Source organism: Bufo gargarizans, chromosome 2, assembly GCF_014858855.1.
Source record: "Bufo gargarizans isolate SCDJY-AF-19 chromosome 2, ASM1485885v1, whole genome shotgun sequence".
In the NCBI taxonomy this organism is placed as follows: Eukaryota; Metazoa; Chordata; class Amphibia; order Anura; family Bufonidae; genus Bufo; species Bufo gargarizans.
The window spans coordinates 170,617,244-170,639,423 of record NC_058081.1 but is presented as its reverse complement, the minus strand read 5'-3'; the positions used below and the strand labels follow the sequence as shown (position 1 = coordinate 170,639,423).

General features: G+C 48.1%; 1 protein-coding gene across 2 annotated transcripts in view; it reads right to left on the bottom strand.

Moving 5' to 3' along the window:
• Positions 1-21,889, bottom strand: part of CGNL1 (cingulin like 1) — a 127,661-nt gene extending 105,772 nt beyond the window's left edge. The window contains exon 1 of one of the 2 annotated variants that reach the window (XM_044279696.1): positions 21,770-21,889. The gene's annotated coding sequence lies outside the window, so the exon portion shown is untranslated. The other variant, XM_044279697.1, reaches the window with a different exon arrangement.
• Positions 21,890-22,180: the final 291 nt, after the last annotated feature.

Here is a 22,180-nt window from a genome sequence, read left to right as displayed (position 1 = left end):
AAACATTTGGATCGGTAAGGTGCCAGAAATCCTGAAAGACACAAGCATTGGGATCCAGGCTGCAATACTGTGCATCTAGCAGTATCAGCTGTTTTACTCTTTACGTCAGCACGCTGAGGGCGATGATATAGTGCACACGCAGCGCCGTGTCTCACGTCATTTGCTAAAGGCTTTGTTATATGTAGCGCAGATGTATAAACCATGCTGCCTGCCCTTGCCTTTGTAAGTATCAGCCTATGGCCTAATGCAGACGACCGTATTTTGTTTCCGTGTCCGATCAGTTTTTTTTGCGGATAGGATGCGCAAAAAACTGTGCTGTCCGCATCAATAGGTCCGTTCCGTTGCTCCGCAAAAAAATAATTGTGCATGTGCTATTTTTTTTTAGTTTGCCTACAAGTATAGGCATTATTATAATAGATGCGCAAAAAAAAACGGATCCGCAAAAAAAAGGATCAATTTTTTTTTGCGGATACGCAATTTGCGGACCGCAAAACACATACGGTCGTATGCATGTAGCCTATGGCCTGAGTCAGTGGCTCCATTGTAAGCCATTCATTTACATTATATCTACTTGTATATTCCTAATATTTTGTTGTTGCATTTGGGTATTGTCCCCGTCGATGACTAAGTTCTCTGAAGAACGTAACTGGTGGAAACTTGTTGGGTTTGCATTAGGTTACCAGGGGTTGGTTTCGACTCAGGGTTCCTCCCACATTCAGGGTTCATCTAGGGACAGTAATCCCTTGTCTTTTCCACCCTCTCAAACCCTTATCTCTTCAGGTACACCCGCATACGACTTTAAAGGGAATTTGTCACCTAGTTTGAGCATATTAAGCTGTTACCATTGCAATGTTCAATAATCTACCTCTGTAGCAAGGGTCTTCTTTCTTTTTTTTCATGTTGTCATTTAGATAAAAAAGCGATTTTTCGGTTATGCTAATGAACCTTTAAGGTGCCCAGAGGGGCGTTATTCCTCTCCTCTAGAGCCCATCTAAAATACAGGCGAAACGCGAAAAATTGGAATATCGTGCAAACGTTCATTTACCGTATTTTTCGCCCCATAAGACACCCTCCCCCTAAAGTGCGTCTTATTGAAGCGCTCAATAGCACCGGAGGACCAGGAAGCAGCGAAGGCTCTGTACTCACCGCTTCCTGGTCCTTGGCTGTCAGCTGTGAAAGCTGCACGCAGCGTGAGGGCGCTCTGTGACCTCACGCTGTGCGCGCCAGTTCACAGCACAGCCAACAGCAGGAGGAAGTGGATTGCGATGTGAGGAGCGGCGGAGGCCAGGAGCTGGAGAGATAAGGCTTTTTTTTTTTTTTTTTGTGATCTGAGGCTGAATAATGGCTGGGGGCTGCTCACATATGGCTGGGGGTCTCATCTGAGGTCTGATTGGGGGTCTTCTTTATATTGGGTTCTGATCTGAGGTCTGATTGGGGGCCATTCACATTGGGGTCTGATCTGAGATCTTATTAACATTGGGTGTCCGATTGCTGAGGTCTAATGAAAAATGTTTTTTTTTTTTTTATTGTCCTCCTCTAAAACCTAGGTGCGTCTTATGGGACGGTACGTCCTATAGGGCGAAAAACGAAGGTTTAGTCTTACCGGTAAACGGTTTTCCAGGAGTCCGACATGACAGTACCCACTGGAGGATGTCCTATTGGATCTCTGTAGGGACAGGAAGCGTGAGAGGTTAAAAGGCCCCTCCCCTACCCTCCCACCAGTGTTCTTTCCAATTACTACACCAGATAGGATCCAACGTATTTATTAAACTTCCATGTTAGACACACATCGGAAAGATAATTTTAAGGATCCTGGCAATAACCGAAAAGAATTATGGGGGGGAAAATAACGGGTACTGTCATGTCGGACTCCTGGAAAACCGTTTACCGGTAAGACTAAACCTTCGTTTCCAGGACGTCCCTCCATGACAGTACCCACTGGAGAACTACCAGCTCAACCACTAGGGGGGGACCACAGCCTGAAGGACCTTGCGACCAAATGCCAGATCCTGGTTGGCCAGGGAATCTAATCTATAGTGCTTAATGAATGTAGAGAAACTGGACCAGGTTGCGGCCTTGCAAATCTGCTCTACAGAAGCATCTGCTTTCTCTGCCCACGATGATGCGACTGCTCTGGTGGAGTGGGCTCTTAAGGGGAACGGACAAGGAAGTCCTTTCTGTGAGTAAGTCTCTCGAATCAAGTCTCTGATCCAGCGGGCTAGAGTTTGTTTCGAGGCCTTGTTGCCTCTGTTCTTTCCCCCAAAGGAAACAAAGAGGTTCTGTGATCTTCTCCACGGCTCCGTCCTTTGGAGGTAAGCGAGAATGGTTCTTCTTACGTCGAGGCAATGGAACTTTTCTTCTTTCGCATTCTTAGGGGAGGTACAAAAGGAGGGAAGAATTATTTCCTGCTCTCTGTGAAACGGTGATACCACTTTTGGCAAGAAAGATGGGTCTAATTTCAGAATGACTCTGTCATCCAGAATTCTCAAGAATGGTTCTCTGATGGAGAGGGCCTGAATCTCCCCAATTCTACGAGCTGTGGTAATAGCTAGTAAGAAGACTGCTTTAAGGGAAAGCATTTTATCTGATAATTGGTCAATAGGTTCAAAGGGGGACCTACAAAGACTCTCTAGGACTACATTCAAGTCCCATGGGGGAACCGTCTGTCTAACAGTGGGTCTTAACCTGGAAATCGATTTAACAAACCTCCTAATCCACCTGTGGTCGGCCAGAGGGGTGTCAAGAAAACTACTCAAAGCCGAAATCTGGACCTTAAGGGTACTGGGCTTTAGGCCCAGGTCGAACCCTGCCTGTAAAAAGTCCAGAATGCAGCCTATAGATGGGGTCGAGATTCCTGGATGAGTGCCTGCGAGCCATGATAAAAACCTTTTCCATATCTTTAAGTATATGGCAGAGGTTACCGGTTTTCGGCTCTGCTGTAAGGTTGAGATTACCTTATCCGAAAGGCCTTTTCTTCTCAGGATCTGCCTTTCAGGATCCAGGCTGTTAGCATTAACTTCTCGAGATTCGGGTGTTCCAGGGGCCCCTGAACGAGAAGGTCCTTCCTCGCTGGAAGGGTTATTGGGTCTTCTAGGAGTAAGTCCGTCAGGAGCGGAAACCAGGCTCTCTTTGGCCAGGCTGGGGCGATCAGGATAAGGGTCGCTGAGCAAGCCTTTAGTTTTTTCAGGACCAGCGGAATTAAAGGAAACGGAGGAAAGGCATAAGCTAATTCCATGTCCCATTTCTGGGATAAGGCGTCTACACCCCTCGGATTGTCTCTGGGGTTCAGGGAGAAGAATTGATCTACCTGGGTGTTCCTTCTGGAGGCAAATAGGTCTATCTGTGGGAACCCCCATTGATGGCATATTTGAAGGAAAACTTCTCGGTTTAGACACCATTCGCCTGCATCTAGACAGTGTCTGCTCAGAAAATCTGCCGCGGAGTTCTCTGCCCCCTTTAAGTGGACCGCTGTCACCGAGAGGACTTTCCTCTCTGCCCAGTGAAATATTTTTTCGGATAACTCCAGAAGTAGAGGGTTCCTGGTACCCCCCTGACGCTTCAGGTAACATACGGTGGTTATGTTGTCTGACAGCACTCTGATGTGGTGGTTGGAGAGAATATATTCGGCTGACGTTAGTGTCTTCCATACCGCCTTCAGCTCCCTGTAGTTTGATGATCTGCGGCTGTCCAGGGTGGACCATTTGCCCTGGAAGACATGTCCTTCCAGATGGGCCCCCCAACCCCACTGGCTTGCATCCGTGGTGATGATTATAGAAGGAGAAAGGTTCCAGGCAACCCCCTTCTTTAGGTTTCCGGGATTGGTCCACCAGGATAGAGAATCTAGACACCGCTCTGTAAGTGTTACCTCCGAGTCCAAGGACTGATGATCCCTGTCCCAAGCTGCCAGCACTGCGGACTGTAGGCTCCTGGAATGGAACTGGGCCCACGGGATCACTGAGATGCATGAAGTCATTAAGCCAAGGATCTTCATTGCCTCCCTTAAAGTATGACGCTTCTGTTTCTGGAAGGCCAATATCTTTCTCCTTATTGTCTCCTGTTTGGATTCTGGAAGGAAGGAGAACTGACTTTCTGTGTCCAGGAGAACCCCTAAGAACTGTTTTTTGGTGTTTGGTACCAGGTCGGATTTGGGGTAATTTATCACCCAACCTAGATCCTTGAAGAGGGCTAAGGTCTGATGAATACTGTCCTCTAGATCTTGTTTCGTGTTGGCTATAAGAAGAAAATCGTCCAAATATGGAACAATCCTTATTTGCTGCTTTCTCAAATGTGCCACAATTTCCGTGATGACTTTTGTAAAGATTCGAGGGGCTGAAGAGATTCCAAAGGGGAGACACTGGAATTGATAATGAAGAACCGTCCCCTCCTGAATGACTGCAAACCTGAGATATTTCTGGTGTAGGGGGTGAATCGGGATGTGGTAATACGCATCCTTCAGGTCCAAGGTGCATAGGAGGTCTCCCTCTGAAATCAATGGAATTGCCGACTTTATGGATTCCATCTTGAATTTTTGATAGGTTATTGATTTGTTCAGGGACTTCAAATTGATAATTGTCCTGAAGGATCCGTCTGGTTTCTTTATTAGAAAGAGACTTGAGTAGTGACCTAGAAATTTCTGATTTTCCGGAACCTGGACGATAGCATTTAATTTTAGTAGTTTCTGCACGTCCAGACCTAATTGATTCTGCTGACTCACTGAATGGACTTTTGTAACCAGGAATCTTTCCGGGGGAGGACCACGGAAATCTAATTTTACCCCTTCTCGGATGGTCTTTAGGATCCACTGGTTTTGGGTAATCCGAGTCCAGGATTCCCAAAATAAGCGGAGCCTGCCCCCTACTGGCCTGATGTCATTGCTTATTTGGGCCTGAGCTGGGATTGAAGAGGAAACCCCTACCTCTCCCTCCTTTAGGGTAGCTCCATCTACCTGTTTTACCTTTCCCTCTCTCTGAGGGTGTATACTGTTTGGAGGTCTTACGAAAGGGCTGCACAGGTTTTTTTGCTTTTTCCTCTGGAAACCCTTTCTTTTTATCGGCTGCGCTTTCCAGAATGGAATCGAGGACCTGGCCGAAAAGGTATGTTCCGGTGAAGGGAATTGCGCATAATTTGTTTTTAGAGGCAATGTCTCCCGTCCAGGATTTGAGCCAGAGGGCCCGTCTTGCGGTGTTCGTAAGAGCGTCGTTCCTGGCAGCGAAACGAATGGACTCTGCTGAGGCGTCCGCCATGAAGGATGCAGCAAATTTTAATAAGGGTAAGGACTCAAGAATTTCCTCCCTGGAGGTCTTTATCTTGAGATGCTCCTCCAGTTGCTCCAGCCATAAGCACATTGCTCGAGCCACTGAGGTTGCTGAAATGTTAGCATTAATAGTGGCCGCTGAGGATTCCCAGGCCTTCTTCAGGAGTCCATCCATTTTCCGGTCCATGGGATCTTTTAATTGTGAAGAATCCTCGAATGGAATAGATGTCTTCTTCACCACCTTGGCCACCTGGATGTCGACTTTTGGAATTTCATCCCAAAGTTTAGTCTCCTCTGGATTGAAGGCCAGTCTGCTCTTGAATTCTCTGGGAATATAGAGTTTTTTGTCACCTTCTTCCCATTCCTCTTTGATCAGATCTTGAAGGTAAGAATTCACCGGGAAAATCTTTCTTTTCCTGGCCCTTAATCCGCCGAACATCTCGTCCTGTATAGAACGTTTCGGCTCCTCCTCCTCCACTGCCATGGTCTGCCTTACTGCAGTAAGGAGCGAGTCCAGCTGATCCGAGGAAAACAGGTATTTCCTAGGCTCCTCTGACACCGACGGGGGGATCTGATCCTCCAGATCGTCTGAAGGGTACCCGGTTTCTTCCTCTGAATCCGATACTAAGTGTACCCTGGTACGCTTGGACGGAGGGGAAGCGGGAACTGGAAGAGAAGGGGGCTGATTCATTCCGGCCGCCTGTACTTCCTCCCTGACGATGGTTCTCAGCTCTTCCAGAAAGGATGGTTGTTCTTCCTTCAGGATTCTTGCTAAGCAATCCATGCAGAGGGCCTTTCTATACGATTCAGACAGCTTTTTTGTGCATGTCGCACACTTCTTAGCTTTTTTCTTAGTGTCTCCATGCGGTCTATGTCCCGCCTCCTTTTCCACCTTAATAGGGGGAGAAGGAGATATAAGAACCAGCCTAGAGGGAACTATACACCTGCCAGCCGGATACTACTTACATTACCCTGGACGAGGGGGTCAGCAACCGCATCTAGCTTGCTCACACCTTGGGCCTCCATGATGCAACCGCCACATAAGCACACATCATAGCATTTAAATAAGGTTCCTACCTTACAGGCCCTCCCCTCATCGCCGCCGGGACCGCCTCCTCTTCTGGGGGACTCTTCCATAGAAAAATCAACCCCACATGCGAGGCCCCAAATCGAGGCCTCCAGCATGTATGCGCGCCGCCATCTTGGACGCGTCACTTCCGGGTCGCACAGGAAGTGACGCCGATCGCGTCATAGAGGAGGGCGGAGCCGCTGCTGAGCGCAGAGCTCCGTCGGAGAAGCCGCTCAGCGTCCAGGTACCTGCGGCCTGCTCAGGAAAAAAAGGTACCGGACAAGCTAGGGGACCCCTTCCCAGAGGGGTGCTGGCTTTTAGGCCCCACGGAGGCTGAAGAGGAGAGGCAAGAGCCCCCCGACCAGCCTCGGCCTAGTGTTCGCTCCCTACATTTAGCAGGGATCCACTCACTGCCTCCTATCCCTGTAGGGACAGGAAGAACACTGGTGGGAGGGTAGGGGAGGGGCCTTTTAACCTCTCACGCTTCCTGTCCCTACAGAGATCCAATAGGACATCCTCCAGTGGGTACTGTCATGGAGGGACGTCCTGGAAATACGGTATTTCAGTAATGCAACTTAAAAGGAGATGCATTAATGCAACTTAAAATTAAAATATTGTGAAAAGGTTCAATATTTTAGGCTCAAAGTGTCACACTCTAGTCAGGTAATTAATCCATACCCCCTGAGCAAAGGGGACCTGAGATTGTGACTTTGGGGTTCTCATAAGCTGTAAGCCATAATCATCCAAATTATAACAAATAATGGCTTGAAATATCTCGCTTTGCATGTGATGAGTCTATCTCATATATTAGTTTCACCTTTTAAGTTGCATTACTGAAATAAATGAACTTTGCACGATATTCACATTTTTCGAGTTTTACCTGTAACGGATCTCAAACGGATGCCCTTCGTTCTTCTCTTCTAGTGACAGATCAGAACAGAAAAATGAACAGTATGTGAACCTGGCCAAAACAGTGATGTGAACCTGGCCTAAGTAGTGTGAAAGTTTTATGGCCTCTGAATAGATGTTATCTCTGAGACCTGGTGCCCCCACTATCTCTATAGCAGGCTCTTTAGATCTTGTAGTGTGCCATAAATCCCTGGGACCAATCTAGTCCATTTCAGCATGAGAATTACTGATATATAAGCTATCCACTGTCCTGAAGGGAGCAGATCTGCAATTCTATATCTCAGCATAGTTTAACCACTCTGTAATGCAAATCGACTACTCTCCATTACATAAGACATTTCTCCATATAGTACTGATCACACCCTTCCTCCTCCCCAGGAATTAACTAATTCATGACACAGGAGGGGAGAATTCCGAAGGTGCCCAAAGTTCAGGAATGCCAAAAATGTTACTGGGAAGCTCAGTACCATCCCCACCCCCCTAGAATATGGGTATTGTCTGGAGATGCCACTTGTGATTGCATACTTGTAGCTCACACAACAATCATACGGGAGAAAGCTCTTCAGATTGCCGACAGGTTTTGTATTTAATTATGAGTTTAGCTAATGACAGCTTTTCGTGTAGGGCCCTGTACACCATCCAACAGGCAGGAGCGGGGATGGTAATGACGGTGTAGGGATAGTATTTTATCCTAACAACAACAAAAAAAAAAAAAAAAAAACACACACACACACACACACACACACACACACAAAAAGAATTTAGCTATTTTTTTCAAGCCAAAAACCTGACTTAAAAAGATTTGGTAAATGACCTCCAACTAATTATGAGCGAACTTGTGTTTTGAAGTTCGGCGTACAAGGTTCGGGTTATCTAAGAATTTTAAGTTATGGTTCGTGGTAGCGAAATCCATAAAATAATTCTTAGATAACCCGAACCATGTACGCCGAACTTGAAAACACAAGTTTGCTCATCCCTATCCCCAACATGTCTTTTCATATAGCATCAATTGGTCAAGGACTCCAGTCACACTACACATGTAGTGTACGGGAGAGTAATACCCAGTCACTACAGAAGGGTCACTTGGGTATTGTCGTTCCCCCTGTATTTAAGGGGAGGTTGGTATAAAACATCTTATAATGTCATGCTATGTATTTTCCTGTTACTGTGAAACGTGCATATGCAGGCCGGCTAGGGTGTCATTCCAGCTCTGAGTCACTAGAGGGAGCTAGGGAACCCTAGGTTATATAAGGCCCAGTCAGGAAGTAGTAGCAGGGGAGACAGACAGTGGGAGCAGAGGTCAGAAATGATCCTGTGTCTGAGTGAAGGCCAGGCTATGGGCCTGTGAGAGCAGAGCAGGCCTGAAGCCTGCCGACTAGGAGAGGGTAGTAAAGGCCCTGTAACCGGGTTTCGGATCCAAGGAAAAGGTTCCCCTCCTGAGTCACCATCCGTTTAGCTGAGACAGCATAAGCAAGCCATCAGCCAAGACACAGAATACCACAGAGGCCGATCAGATAAAGCAAGAGGTACTCAAGATAACAGAGGAGGTACTAGATAAGGACAGCTTCAAGGGTACGCCAGATAAAGGGCATTAGACCTTGGAGAGAAAGTCGCAGGTGTCAGGACCAGTCAGGAATAGTGTGCAAGCCGCCTGTACTGCATCTCCTGCAATCAACACTGTATAAAACATTGCTGTGACCGGCCATTCTGTAATTCCAATAACCACCTGTATTCTTATGGAAAACCAACTGTCTTTCATGGAACGGCGCTTCCAACTGCGTCCATGTATTACTATTGCTGATATTCAGTAAAGTTCCAGTTTTTGTTGGCTACCCTATGCTTGCTTCATTCTTCCACCATACCATACACGGCGTGTCACCGTTTAATTGACACTGGCGTCACGAACTGTTAAATACCTGCCTGTTCCAGTATTTGCCCCAATTGAAGACGACAGTGGATCCCAGGTTAGTGAGTCAATCTGCACTACAAAGCCCAGCATACACTACTGACCCCCTGGGACACTGCATCGCTCTTTTTGGCGTCACGAACAGGATCCGCATACTTCTACAGTGCAGAGAAGTGTGAACTGTGTGCTTTAACTATTCCACCACCGTATTGCGAGGACTGTAACCTTTATTTCTAAAATCTGTGGATTACAATTATGCCTGGGAGGAATCAGAGACGCTGTACTGTGTTGCGCTACCCCCAGAGAGAAAATCGCATTTGTGGACTGTGTTTTACTGGACTTTTCATCATCCTGCTTGCTGTCATTGAATTGCGGCATCAGGACATCTAAAATGGCCGCCGACGCCATGAGGCTTTTTACTGCGCCATCAGGATGTGCAGAGGCGCGAATATTTGGCGCCGAAACCTTCCAAGAAGAAGGAGGAGACGATTGCCCTGGAGCGCCACCCACCTTGAGGAGTGACGACACGGCTGATTACTTTGAAGAGTTACGCCTGGGGGGCGGGCCTCAGATTGAGGTAGACCGGCCCCGTGTGTGGGAGGAGTCAGTGTCGACTCTGCAGCCAGTGAGTGAAGAGATGGCGTACGCGGAAGAGCCGGAGTTCGAGACCACGTGCGCCGAGGCCTCGTGCGAGTGGGGCGCCACTCCTCCGGACTTTCCTGAGTTGGGGCCATGGGACCCTCTAGCCTGGACGGCCACCCCCTGGGCCCAGGCCATGGACTTGAGCATCACCCGTCCTGAGTCCCCACCGATCCGTCGCCGGCACGCAGAATGGCCGGCTATTATGGAGGAGTTGAGAGCCGCGGTGGCGAAAAAGAACACCAGCCGGAAGAAGCGGTTTGAAGAAATGGCTAAGTCCATACAAGGAGACTCCTTCCCAGGTAAGCCCCAGCTGGAAAGGCGCCGCGGGATCGTGGTGTCCTTTGACAAAGAGAAAGGCTATGGGTTTATCCAGGAGTTGGGGACTGGCCGGGACTTCTATGTAAACCGGCGATCGGTGAAGCGGCACTATCTCCCGGAGCATCTCCATAATTTAACTGTGGGAGAGATCGTTGAGTACACCCCCGCCGAAAGTCTAAGGGGCCCCTACGCTACCGCAGTGACTCGCCCGAAGGCGCCGGCTGAGAACTGGGACTCTGAGAAAGAGAGGACAGAGCCAGTTGAGACAGAGGGAGCGCACGTGGAACCGGCCCGAACCACCTATCTGCATAGCCAAGTGTACCTCAGTCCCGACGTTTTCTGGGAGCCCATCGTGCTGCAGGGGCTGGAGGAACGATATCCCCCTCCGGATGCGGTGAGACGGGAGGAAGAGAAGGAGCGGCAAGACAGCTGCCGGCGGGCAGAGGAATGTGCTGAGGCCCGGCGCCAAGCAGCAGCTGCCATCGTTACCCCAGCGGCCACAGTCCCTGAACCTCCGGTAGCTCCGCTCACCTGCACAAAAGCTGAACTAGAGGCCCTACGTAAGAGGGTGTATTGGGTGGCGGACCTCGGCTGCGCTGGAGGCGTGCGGTGGTTCCCGTTTCCGAGGACGGAGGCCGAAATGGAGGCCGTGAAAGACAAGCCTCCCCCTCTAAAGATTGTCAGGGGTGACGGTTTCCAAATGTGGCCGGCCTTGCCAGAAGAATTGCTGCAGGTTCCCTATATCGACTCGTCATCCGAGGAAGAACATGACACTCGCCTGTGAGTACTCCTGCCCTCAAGTCCATCTCCTTAATGGCCGTTTTGTCCCTCAGTTGGCAGAGCTGGTCAAGCTCGCTGCCAGTTACCCACGGCCGGTGGCATTCTAACTGAATAATAGTGCCATTGTATACCACTGCTTCCAGCTGCCTTTGTTTTGTTTGGGACATCCGGTTTGCTGCTATATTCCCAGTTGTGCCTTATTTTGCACTGTTTTTCCCTTTTTACCCCCATTTCAGGTTGAAAAGACATTTTTATGTCAGCACTATTTTAAAGGGTAAGCAGGACTTGCCAGGATAACATGGCCCTGGTATTGTCAGAGTCCTGTATTGTCATTTTATATATGTGCTGCTGACAGTATTGAGTAACCGTTTTTTTTTATTCAAGTATATGTGCCCAGAGATGGACTTCCTATGTGCAAGCCTCTGAGAGGTTAATGTTATTATGGACTTATTTATTGTCATGGACTATCCTGGTTTTTAACATTCGCTGTGCCAGGTCAGCGCCCCCGTTCCACTCACTATCCTGTGAAAAAGAGAACGACGCCCCTTGTCACCAGACTTCACCTTTGCCAATTGGGTCTGATAAGAGTGTAATTGACATATATGTATGTATGCATGTGTCTTTCTCTGTTTCAGGTCATGATTCCAGTTGGGCGGGCCCTGATGGAGTACGAGGTCGTACTCAGCTTAAAGCAGCGGGGTATGTAGTGTACGGGAGAGTAATACCCCGTCACTACAGAAGGGTCACTTGGGTATTGTCGTTCCCCCTGTATTTAAGGGGAGGTTGGTATAAAACATCTTATAATGTCATGCTATGTATTTTCCTGTTACTGTGAAACGTGCATATGCAGGCCGGCTAGGGTGTCATTCCAGCTCTGAGTCACTAGAGGGAGCTAGGGAACCCTAGGTTATATAAGGCCCAGTCAGGAAGTAGTAGCAGGGGAGACAGACAGTGGGAGCAGAGGTCAGAAATGATCCTGTGTCTGAGTGAAGGCCAGGCTATGGGCCTGTGAGAGCAGAGCAGGCCTGAAGCCTGCCGACTAGGAGAGGGTAGTAAAGGCCCTGTAACCGGGTTCCGGATCCAAGGAAAAGGTTCCCCTCCTGAGTCACCATCCGTTTAGCTGAGACAGCATAAGCAAGCCATCAGCCAAGACACAGAATACCACAGAGGCCGATCAGATAAAGCAAGAGGTACTCAAGATAACAGAGGAGGTACTAGATAAGGACAGCTTCAAGGGTACGCCAGATAAAGGGCATTAGACCTTGGAGAGAAAGTCGCAGGTGTCAGGACCAGTCAGGAATAGTGTGCAAGCCGCCTGTACTGCATCTCCTGCAATCAACACTCTGTATAAAACATTGCTGTGACCGGCCATTCTGTAATTCCAATAACCACCTGTATTCTTATGGAAAACCAACTGTCTTTCATGGAACGGCGCTTCCAACTGCGTCCATGTATTACTATTGCTGATATTCAGTAAAGTTCCAGTTTTTGTTGGCTACCCTATGCTTGCTTCATTCTTCCACCATACCATACACGGCGTGTCACCGTTTAATTGACACTGGCGTCACGAACTGTTAAATACCTGCCTGTTCCAGTATTTGCCCCAATTGAAGACGACAGTGGATCCCAGGTTAGTGAGTCAATCTGCACTACAAAGCCCAGCATACACTACTGACCCCCTGGGACACTGCACACATACTTATCCTCCTTAGGGTGGGTTCACATATTCAGAGGGTGTTAGGCCCCTTTCAGACGAGTGAGTGTCTCGCTGCGAGGCACCCGGCCTGAACTCCCAGCACTGCCGGGGTCACATAGCATTATAATGATTTATGATGCTATGTAACCCTTACAGTTCTGGAATGTATAAGATGACACTAACATAATGCTGTCAGCGTCATCTAATACATTCCAAAACTATAAGGCCTCTTTCACACGGGCGTCAAGTTTTTTGCCCGGATAAGAGCCGGGTGCGTTGCGGGAAAATGTGCGATTTTTCCGCGCGAGTGCAAAACATTGTCATGCATTGCACTCGCGTGAGAAAAATCGCGCATGTTTGGTACCCAAACCCGAACTTCTTCACAGAAGTTCGGGCTTGGGATTGATGTTCTGAAGATTGTATTATTTTCCCTTATAACATGGTTATAAGGGAAAATAATAGCATTCTGAATACAGAATGCATAGTAAAACAGCGCTAGAGGGGTTAAAAAATTAAATAAAAATTTAACTCACCTTAGTCCACTTGATCGCGAAGCCGGCATCTCCTTGTGTCTCCTCTGCGCTGAACAGGACCTGGGGTGAGCTGCTATACGCATGGTAAAAGACCATGTGATGACCGGAGTGACGTCATCAAAGGTCCTTAACCGGTATTTAATGCAGCAGCTCACCCCAGGTCCTGTTCAGCGCAGAGGAGACACAAGGAGATACCGGCTTCTCGATCAAGTGGACTAAGGTGAGTTAAATTATTTTTATTTTTTTTAACCCCTCTAGCGCTGTTTTACTATGCATTCTGTATTCAGAATGCTATTATTTCCCCTTATAACCATGTTATAAGGGAAAATAATAATGATCGGGTCTCCATCCCGATCGTCTCCTAGCAACAGTGTGTGAAAATCGCACCGCATCCGTACTTGCTTGCAGATGCTATGCGATTTTCACGCTTCCCATTCACTTCTATGGGGCCTGCGTCGCGTGAAAATCTGACAATATAGAGCATGCTGCGATTTTCACTCAACGCACAAGTGATGCGTGAAAATCACCGCTCATGTGCACAGCCCCATAGAAATGAATGGGTCCGGATTCAGTGCGGGTGCAATACGTTCACCGCACGCATCGCACCCGCACGGAAAACTCGCCCGTGTGAAAGGGGCCTAAGGTTTACAAAGCATCATAAATCATTATAATGCTACGTGACCCCGGCAGTGCTGGGAGTTCAGGCCGGGTGCTGCGCTGCGAGTCCACAGTGAGACACTCGATCGTCTGAAAGGGGCCTTAAAGAGGTCATCCAAATCTTATAAGCTGATGACCTATCCCCAGGAAACACTAGATGCCAAAAGCTGGATGCATTGCACCCAACATCTCCTCTGGTACTTCATAGGCACAAATCGGGCACAGCAATGGATCTGTTCACAAGCAGATAAAAAAATGCTGCAGCTAATTTAGGGCTTGTTCACACGAACATGCAGTGTTTTGCGGTCCGCAAATTGCGGATCCGCAAACCACAGATTCTGCCCTTGTGCCTTCCGCAATTTGCGGAACTGAACAGACGGCCCTTTGTAGAAATGCCTTTATTTTGCCCACAAAACGGACAAGAATAGAACATAACTCATAACTTTTGTGGGACCACGGAACAGAGCAACGGATGTGTATAGCACACGGAGTGCTGTCCGCATCTTTTGCGGCCCCATAGAAGTGAATGGGTCCACACCCGAGCCGCAAAAAATGCGGACCAAAACCACGGTCGCGTGAACGAGCCCTTATTTTGAACCGGTGCAATCGCGTCAAAGGAAAAGTATACTTGACTGCCAAACAAAGTATGTGAACCCAACCATAAACTACAATAAATAAAAAAATATTCAGAACACAGTCTGTCATCAGTAAGTGCAAAGATAGTACTATGCATGAAGCTTTAAGGGGTATTCTGGTAAGGACAAGCTATCTCCTATTCATAGACATACTAGATCAGTTAGTGTCCTACTGCTGGGACCCTCATTGAACATTAGAACGGGGACCCCTTAACCCTTGTGGGCCCCCGAAATGAAGGAAGTGGAAAGTCGGGCACACATACTGCTGCTCCAATATTCTCTATGGCAGTGTTTCCCAACCAGCGTGCCTCCAGCTGTTGCAAAACTACAACTCCCAGCATGCCCGGACAGCCTTTGGCTGTGCAGGCATGCTGGGAGTTGTAGTTTTGCAACACCTGGAGGCACACTGGTTGGGAAACACTGCTCTATGGGAGTTCTGGAGACAGCAGAGTACAGCTCTCTTTACTTGTCTGCAAAATGCGGACCACAGACCCATTAAAGTCAATAGGTCTGCAAAAAACGTATTCAACCCGGACATTATCTGTATTTTGCTGATCTGTGTTTTGTGGACCACAAAATACATATGATCCTGTACATGAGACCTAAAGGGGTTGTGCAGGGGGTTTACATTGATGATCTATCAGATCGGCGTGGCCCCGACACCCGGCGATGAGCTGTTTGAAGAGGAGGGGGTGCTCCATGAGAACACTGCTTCCTCTTCACTACACTGAACTTCATCTCAGAATCGAGTGTAATTACAAGTACTCGTTCCGTTCACTTGAATAGAGAGTACTTGTAATTACACTGCACCGCCGCTGCAAGGGTTCTGATCGGCAGGGGCGCTGGGTGTCAGATACTGATGACCTGTCCTGAGGATAGTTCATCAATATAAATTGCTGCACAACCCCTGATGTGCTTGTTCACACATCAGTGATTTTCCACTTTGGGTCAGAGGAAAAAAATCACGGAGACATGCACCACTTTGGTCCTTGATGAGGACTAATCAAGCCCATTGAAGTCTTGGGTCCATGAAAATCCATTGACACAACACAGATGACATTCGTGTTCTGTCAGTGGTTTTTCACAGAGTATGGCCTCATGCACACGACCGTAGCTCGGGTCCGCATCCGAACCGCAGTTTTGGCGGCTCGGATGCAGACCCATTCACTTCAATGGGGCCGCAAAAGATGTGTGCTGTCCGCATCCGTTGCCCCGCCAAAAAAATATAGCATGTTCTATTTTTGTCCGTTTTGTGGGCAAAATAAAGGCATTTCTACAATGGGCCGCCCGTTCTGTTCCGCAAACTGCGGAAGGCACACGAGCGGCTTCTGTTTTTTTTTTTTTACAGATCCGCGGTTTGCGGACCGCAAAAAACAGCACGGTCATGTGCATGAGGCCTATGGCTACATGCACACGACCGTTGTGTGTTTTGCGGTCCACAAATCGCGGATCCGAAAAACACAGATGGCATCCGTGTGCATTCCGCAATTTGCGGAACAGTCCAGACAGCCTTTACTATAACTGCCTATTCTTGTCCGCAAAGCGTGGACAAGAATAGGACAGGTTATATTTTTTTTGCGGACTGCGGAACGGAGCAGCGGATGCGGACAGCACACAGCATCTTTTGCGGCCCCATTGAAGTGAATGGGTCCGCATCTGAGCCGCCAAAGCTGCGGCTCGGATGCAAACCAAAACAACGGCCATGTGCATAAGGCCTGTGGCCTCATGCACACGACCGTATGTATTTTGCAGTTCGCAAAAAATACGCATGAATTTCTTGTGCATTCCATATTTTGCGGAAAGGAACAGCCGGCCCATAATAGAACAGTACTATCCTTGTCCGTAATGCAGACAATAATAGGACATGTTCTATTTTTTTTGCAGAACGGAAATACGGAAACGTAATGCACACGGAGCAACTTCCGTTTTTTTGTGGACCCATTGAAATGAATGGTCCCATATACAGTCCACAAAAAAAAAAAAAGGAACGGACACGGAAAGGAAATACGCTTGTGTGCATGAGCCCTATTGGTAATAGATGCTCTGGAGATTCATCTTCAGCTGGGCAGTGTCCGTGGAATACAGATGACACCAAGAGGCAAAAAACAGACACATGTATTCTTCACGGATAGCTTCGCGGGTGAAACACGGACGGATTTTCAATGGACGTCAATCGTTCTCAGAAATGTGAACAAGGCCTAAAAGTGCTGAAAAACACCACAAAATACCCATTTGTGATTTCAGTCTTACGGATGTATTATGCATCCAAATTTTGGGTAAGTGTCCTGGCCCAATCATGAGTTTATGGGCTAAGCCTCAAAAGCTTGCACCAGTTTTCAGCCACTGAGGATAATTTTCTTTTGGAATAGATTTGGAGTTGAAAATGGCGTAAGCATATCCTCTGTATTTCTAATCTCCTGACAGACGGTCTCAGCTGGAGTTTGCACCACTGCAGATTTCCACCGCAGGTTTAAACTTTTTGCAATACGCAGGGTGAAATCCACAGCGGATATTCCGCCCTATGTGGCTGTACCCTTAGGCCTCTTTCACACGAACGATACGGATGTGTTCATGGAAACTCGCCCCATTTTTCAAGCAAGTTCAGTCAGTTTTGTCTGCGATTGCAGTTTTTTCCCACTCGGGTGCAATGCGTTTTGATGCGTTTTTCATACGGGTGATAAAAATTGAATGTTTACAAACAACATCTCCTAGCAACTATCAGTGAAAAACGCATCGCATCCACACTTGCTTGCGGATTAAATGCGTTTTTACTGATGCGTGAAAAAAAGCGCTCATGAACACAGACTCATTGAAATGAATGGGTCAGGAATCAGTGCGGGTGCTATGCGTTCATGTCATGCATGCCACCCATGCAGAAAACTTGCTTGTGTGAAAGGGGCCTTAGGTGACATGCACAGGTTGAGTATTGCACACAGATTCACGCAGCAAACCCGCACGCATGCTGCGCAATGCAAAGGGTGAAATCTGGGGCAAATCCGCACCATGTGAATTCTGCCGATGATTTGTTGCAGAAGTGCAGAAAGAATCTGAATGAAAAACTAAATATAAATTCCCATGTGCATGAGGCCTGCATGTGCTACAATGTGGTACTTTATTAATTTGGCGGATGTTATACACGAAGGTTCAGATTTATCAATTCATTTTTGTGGTCTTCTTTTTGTTTCTTCTCCCACTGGTGACTGGGAAGCAGTTTAAGGAGTCTCATAATCATCATGGTGGATTTGCGGTAATGTGGAGATTTCCTCTTAAAGGGGTATTCCCAACACATACAATGGGGGCATATCGTTACAAGGAGAACGGAGCGGGGAGAGCTGTGGCTGGAGATCCCGGGGTCCATTCACCACCAAGCACTGCTCCCTTATAAGTAAATGGGAGCGCACCGCGGAGGCACGGGCCCCTGCTCCCATTCATTTCTATGGGGAGACGGAAATAGCAGCTCCATTTAAAATGGTGGGTGGCGGCGCAAGTGCAGTGCGCCCTCCATTAATTTCCCAGCTTTTTTCTCGTTGTGGGTGGGACCTGCACCTATCAGACAATGGGGGCATATCCTAGTGATATGCCCCTATTGTATGTAATGGCAAAACCCCTTTAAGGGGCCACTACACACACAACATTTCGCTCTGGTGCTTTTTACTCTTGGTTGATTATTAGTGACGTTATTTGTGAATGGCATGTCGTGTTCAGGTATTTTTTTCCCTATAGAAAATGGGATGGAAAAGCACCTGAATTCCTGAAACGATACTGATAAATAGGTTAGAAGGTGGAAAACCACTTTATAGGGGTTATTCAGGAAATGATAATGATGACCTATACTCCGAATAGGTCATCATTATCACATCGGCGGGGGTCCGAGTACCAGTACCCCTGCCGATCAGCCGTTTCAGGGAGCCGCCACGCTCACCAGAGCTCTGGGGAGTGCCATTAGTTACCGCCAGCTTTGGCTACTTTCACACTAGCGTTAATATTTTCTGGTATTGAGATCCGTCATAGGGTCTCAATACTGGAAAAAAACACTTCCGTTTTGTCCCCATTCATTGTCAATGGGGACAAAACTGAACTAAACAGAAGGAAGTGCGCCAAAATGTATTCCGTTCTCATACCAGAGAGCAAACCGCAGCATGCTGCGAATTGCTTTCCGTCCTGGCCCACAATGCAAGTCAATGGGGACGGATCAGTTTTCTCTGCCACAATGGAAAACGGATCCATCCCCTATTGACTTTTAATGGAGTTCAGGACAGATCCGACTTGGCTATGTTAAAAATAATACAACTGGATCCATTCATATTGGATGCAGATGGTTGTATTATCAGTAACGGAAGCGTTTTTGCTGAACCCTGCCGGATCCTGCAAAAACGCTAATGTGAAAGTAGCCTTTCCAAGCCCAGCGCGGTACATTGTATAGTGGCTGTGTCTGGTATTGCAGCTCAACCTCATTCACTTCAATGGAGCTGAGCTGCGTCTAGGCTATGTGACCTATGTACGCTGATGTCACATGGCCTAGGAAGAGTGACGGCCCCTTCTAACAGCTGATCCGCGGGGGTCCCAGGTGTCGGACCCCCACCGATTTGATACTGATGACCTATCCAGAGGAAAGGTGATCGACATAAATTCCTGGATAACCCCTTTAAGGGTACATCGCTTTCTTCTGCAGAAAACAGCATATGGCAGTGCCCTAAAAGAACACTGAACATAGCTGAAAAACATTTCCAGTACAACCCCCATCAGGGCTGTCAGAAAAACATTGAAAAGTCAGTTGTGCCTTGCAGACAATTTCACTGCGGTGACTGTACTCAGCAATAGTAGACTGGGGGCACCTTAGCTGTTTGCCGAACGCTCCTTCAGGTGACACCTACTGCTGCCGCTCTTTCGATCCACAGCCCACTCAGCAACAGGGAGAGGGGTGTAAGCTGCTGCCAGACACCTCTCCCCAAGGACAAGAGGATCGGACTGAAACCGAACTGCCCGATCCCCATCTTCCCTGACATCTGCTGTCAGGGGCGAGTCAGGAGACCCCGTACACATTAGCTTGCGTGGTTCAGCTGACATTTATCCACCGTGTATGGCCCGATTCCTAAGCAATTCTGGCGTCGGTAAAAGTTTTCTTATTTTTCTAAATAATTTCCCTAGTTCGCCTCCATCAATATTCATTTAACTTCAGCACAAAACACTGCAGCATATTTTTGGCCCAACAGGCAGAATAGACGCTAATGTCTGTAAAGCGCTTTTGGAATATAGTAGCGCTATATAGGCGTGTTAAAGAAGTAAATAGGAATGGGGTTGTTTTCTGCTGTTTTTTTCCTATAGGCATCAAAACTGGAGGAAAAAAATTAATGTTTTAAATATTACAAAATAAAGTGTATCTAAACCTTTACAACAGTTACTACTCAAAGTGTCTAACAATGTAATTTTGCAATATACTTTATTTTTCTGTTTTACCAACAAAATAGGCGCCAGAAGTTCAGACGGTGTAGAATAGGTATTCTTGTACATGGTATACCGGTCGGGCCGCAGTGGGCACTGTACAGACAGGAGCACATAGCGCTGCACCTGCCTGCGCCAGCTCTGCTAAGGCCTGGCATAGTACATCTGACTGTCTATGCCAGGCTTGAGCAGAGCGGGCACAGTAAGTAGTAGTGACTCGATAGGCAGAGTTCCTGCCTGCACCCGCTGGCTCCGCTCTGCTCAAGCCTTCCTGAGCACATCTGTACAGGTGTACGGATTCTAAACCGCCATGGGCACCTGAACGCCTATTTCATAAGGAAAACATAAAATTTATAAATTACAAAAATTCATTGTTTGTTCAATTGTAAGTAATTGTAAACTGCCAAGCATGGCACAAATCACTCGAAATACGGCGCAAAAGCTTAATAAAATTGTGGCAAATGCCTAATCCACCTACAATACAGGCACAGTCACTCTACTATTCCGGCGCAGAGCATTTACCACCTACAGGGTTAGTAAAGCCGCCCCCCATATGAAGGAGGTCGGAGTGTCCTGGACCTGGACTAGGAATGCCGCACTACCGCCTTCTTGTCCAGGCGTTATTTACCATCTACAGGGTTAGTAAAGCCGCCCCCCCCCATGTGAAGGAGGTCGGAGTGTCCTGGACCTGGACTAGGAATGCCGCACTACTGCCTTCTTGTCCAGGCGTTATTTACCATCTACAGGGTTAGTAAAGCCCCCCCATGTGAAGGAGGTCGGAGTGTCCTGGACCTGGACTAGGAATGCCGCACTACTGCCTTCTTGTCCAGGCGTTATTTACCACCTACAGGGTCAGTAAAGCCGCCCCCCCCCCCCCATGTGAAGGAGGTCGGAGTGTCCTGGACCTGGACTAGGAATGCCGCACTACTGCCTTCTTGTCCAGGCATTATTTACCACCTACAGGGTTAGTAAAGCCGCCCCCCCCCATGTGAAGGAGGTCGGAGTGTCCTGGACCTGGACTAGGAATGCCGCACTACTGCCTTCTTGTCCAGGCGTTATTTACCACCTACAGGGTTACAGGGTTAGTAAAGCGGCACCCCCATGTGAAGGAGGTCGGAGTGTCCTGGACCTGGACTAGGAATGCCGCACTACTGCCTTCTTGTCCAGGCATTATTTACCACCTACAGGGTCAGTAAAGCCGCCCCCCCCCCCCCCCCCCCCATGTGAAGGAGGTCGGAGTGTCCTGGACCTGGACTAGGAATGCCGCACTACCACCTTCTTGTCCAGGCGTTATTTACCAAGCAAACCCTCTAAAGTTTCTGCCGAGAAACACCTTCCTACTGGTCAGGGTATGCTTACATGCGGCAGATGAAAGCCTGTTCCGTATTTCTGCCACATAGATCTGTGTGAACTCCATTCAGATGTCTAGAAGTCTCTGCCGCAAACCCGCCGCGTGTGAATATGCGCAAACGACCGCCCGGGTTGTGCATGTCCAGGTCTATCTCACCACCTGTTCTGTAGCAGATGTTACAGCAGCACCTTATAAACACCTGCTCCTGGTCTATAACTCCCATCTGGCACACCTGCTGGGAGTCCTGATCCTGGACACATGGTAAACAACCTTATCACTTCAGTCCAGTCAGTCACTGAGCACACAGCCCGGGGATCCTAGCTGCCAAGGTCATTACAGAGGTTTAAATCAGCCACCTAATAGTAAAACCATGATCACCAAGGGGCAGAAAACCAGGGCACAACTTTCAGTGCACGGCTGTCCCAGAAGCGCTCAGGTACCTGTAGGTGTGAACTGTGCGCACACACGTACACCGACCGGCCTGTCACAAAGTTGACCAGACTTTTCAGCCTGCCTCCATCCTCAGCAGGTCTCCTCCGGCTGCTCCACATGACAGAGGACATGGGAGCTCACTCACCTTTCTCAGGAGTCCCCTCTGCTGTGAAGTTATTGCAGTATCCTCTAGATCTGCTGTGCGGCTCCCTCCCTCACCAAGGTGACCACCCCTTCCTTCTTTTGTTAAGAGGAATCCCAAATCTGGCCAGACGCCACACTGCCACCTACTGTGCGAGCAAGGGCGCTGCATCAAGCCGCAGACTAGTGGCAGAGCCAGTTCTCTGTCCTCCGTGTCCCCCGCATGAACCTCATAAAGTGCTTAAAGGGGAATTCCATTAAAATGTGGTATTATAGGGAAATATGTCAGAAATTTTAAGTTTCTTAAAGTTCTTCCATCTTCTGCTGCTTCACATCATGTTGAGTGCTGTCAGTATGGAAATGAAGTCACAGCCCTGCCACCACCTAAATAACTATAAAATATGATGAAGAGGGA